The sequence below is a fragment of the Argentina silus genome (assembly GCF_951799395.1).
Source record: "Argentina silus genome assembly, chromosome: 6".
Classification (NCBI taxonomy): Eukaryota; Metazoa; Chordata; class Actinopteri; order Argentiniformes; family Argentinidae; genus Argentina; species Argentina silus.
The window spans coordinates 10,418,596-10,421,230 of NC_139660.1; positions in this window are offsets into that span (position 1 = coordinate 10,418,596).

Sequence of the window (2,635 nt, forward strand, 5' to 3'; positions counted from 1 at the left end):
TGAGTTTTACCTTCAATTTTAAGTAAGCGTCAACATTAAGCTGAATTACTATAATGGTTTAATGTTCCAGCGATTTAGTTTCAGTTTCATATTATATCAGCAAACTATGGTTATGGGGTAGGAGGGTAGAGACTGGTGATCTCATTGGAGATGTGGGGAATCAGAACATGAATTACTTTACCTCAAGAGCAAATAATTTACCCCCAAGCCCATTAGGACTATCCCCTCTGGAAAAAAGACATCCCTGAAACTACATAATAACTTATTACATAGTCTGTTAGTCTGTCTCTGGGCCGCTGTCCTGTACTCACACTCACTCAGTGGCTGCTGTTTGTTCTTTGTTTCTCAACTTGAAATAAAAGTTTAATAAGAAACTTGTCTCTCTCAGTTGCAGCAGCTGGATAGTGGGATCAGACGGATGTTTGAGCAAAGCGGCAGAGAAAGAACTGGGTCAGGCCTCCTGACTGGAACACACAGTGTCTGTTAGACCAACGGGAACGTGGTTTAACCACAGATGATATGAGACAAAGAAAAACAGAGTGGAGAAGCTTGCAAAGCGAGTAACCCAGAGCAGCAAATGGAATAGAGGGACCAAGTGTGTTTTTGTTTTTTATTAGATTGTTTAAGAATGGACAAGACAATACATGAATTAAACAGTGATAACAATCTTCTGGGTTTTTTCTATTTCAACCACCCCACCCCCCACCCATTCATCCACACACCCACCCATTCACCCTAACCACCCCCTCATTCATTCGCCCACCCCACCTTCCTTGGTCTAAATTGAAAGTGAAATATGATTTTCTTTTCAAGGATAATTAAGTGGAATGAAGTGTTTTTGTCCATGTTTGGTCATGGATGATCTAGTGTGTGTGTGTGTGTGTGTGTGTGTGTGTGTGTGTGTGTGTGTGTGTGTGTGTGTGTGTGTGTGTGTGTGTGTGTGTGTGTGTGTGTTTGTGATCCCTCTACTGTGGTCTCTATCACTCAAAAAACAAACAACAGAGTATAATCACTGGCTTTTTCTGAGTGTGTTTTAGAAAACAGATTCTTTAATAATTCAAACTAGATTAGAGCCCTTAATTACAGCTGGCCCTGAACTGAACTACAGAGGAGAGGAGGTTGATATGAGGAGGAGGGTAGACGACCTTAGGAAGCTCAAGGTCTGGCCTGTAACTCATTAAGAGTCATTGTCATGGTTACAGGACCAGACCATCCTTTGATGGGAGCAAGTAAAATCTAAATGTGCCTGAAGGTCGACACTCCACTTTGAAAAACACTCGTCGAGCTAGGCGAGGTGGAGTGAGCTGTTGTTCCCAGAGCCCAACAGGAGAGATGCTCCATTTAAATAACATGTGAGGTTGGCTGTACAAACACGTACAAAGACAAGGTAATATAAAGGGTGCAGAGAATGTATGTAGGTTATATGAAGGCCATTTTGTTGTGGGTGGTATTTGATCATTAATGCGCGTATTCATCTATCTATGTTGCTGTGTGTTTGCGTCTCTGAACAATCACATCCACTTCACAGTAAACAGAAACATTGTGATGGATGCCCAGGACTCTCTTATGATTCTGTTATGGATCCATACTATACATTCACTACTGTACCTTAGCTTTTTGCTCAACTTTGTTTAGGGTTTTGCAAACTGCTCAGAGACAGAGGAAGTGTGAGAAAGGGTAGCATGAGAGAGAATGAAAGATAAAGATCAAAAAGAAAAAGAGCTTTCAAAGTGAATGTGTTAAGTCCATGACCCCTGTATTAAGGAGAAATGAGGGACTGAATAGCTGAACTGATCCTAATCTGATCGTATCTCCTCATAACTCTTACAGTGAATCACAGTACTCAGAGAGGTTACGGCAGTCATATTACATGGGGGCAAACACACATTTGCATTGATATTACAACTGGTTATCTGATCAGTTCTATACAGTACAGTATTCCTTCCAACATAAAGTAATCAGTGGGTCAAAGGGTGTGAAATAGAAAAGGTCTGGACCTACATATCTGAGTACACAGTGAGATGGCCTGCTAACCTGAGGATGGGTTCTGCGGATTAAACCACAAATCACATGAACAACAGACTGACAAAAGTGCTCATGCTGACTTTGATGGTGGAGGGCCTTGGATTGGACCTCTCAAACTGTAGAGGTCAGTCATATGACAATGCAAGCAACATGTCAGGAAAATACAATGGGCTACAGGCCAACCTGAAACAAAAAAACCCTCTCATAGAGTATGTGCCTTGTGCAGTGCATTCACTTAACTTAGTTGGTGTTAATACCTTAGACGGCAGTAGCCCAGAGGCTGACAAGTTTTTTAACATGTTGCAGTGACTGTACACATTTTGCTCTTCATCCACACACAGATGGGGGAAAGTCTTTCGGAAGACAGATGTCAGACTGACATTAAAATCGCTGTCCAGTACTCGATGGAGTGCTCGGGCAGAGTCAACCAAGGCACTGTGGAGAAATTACACCCACATTAGAGAGGCCTTCAGTGGTATGTGCAATGATGATAATGAGAAAAGAGATACTTGAATTAATGCCGCTGGACTATGTAATAAATTGGACACCTTAGAGATGGGGTTCATGGCACATTTCTGGGACGTCATACTTGACCGGTTCCACGCTACAA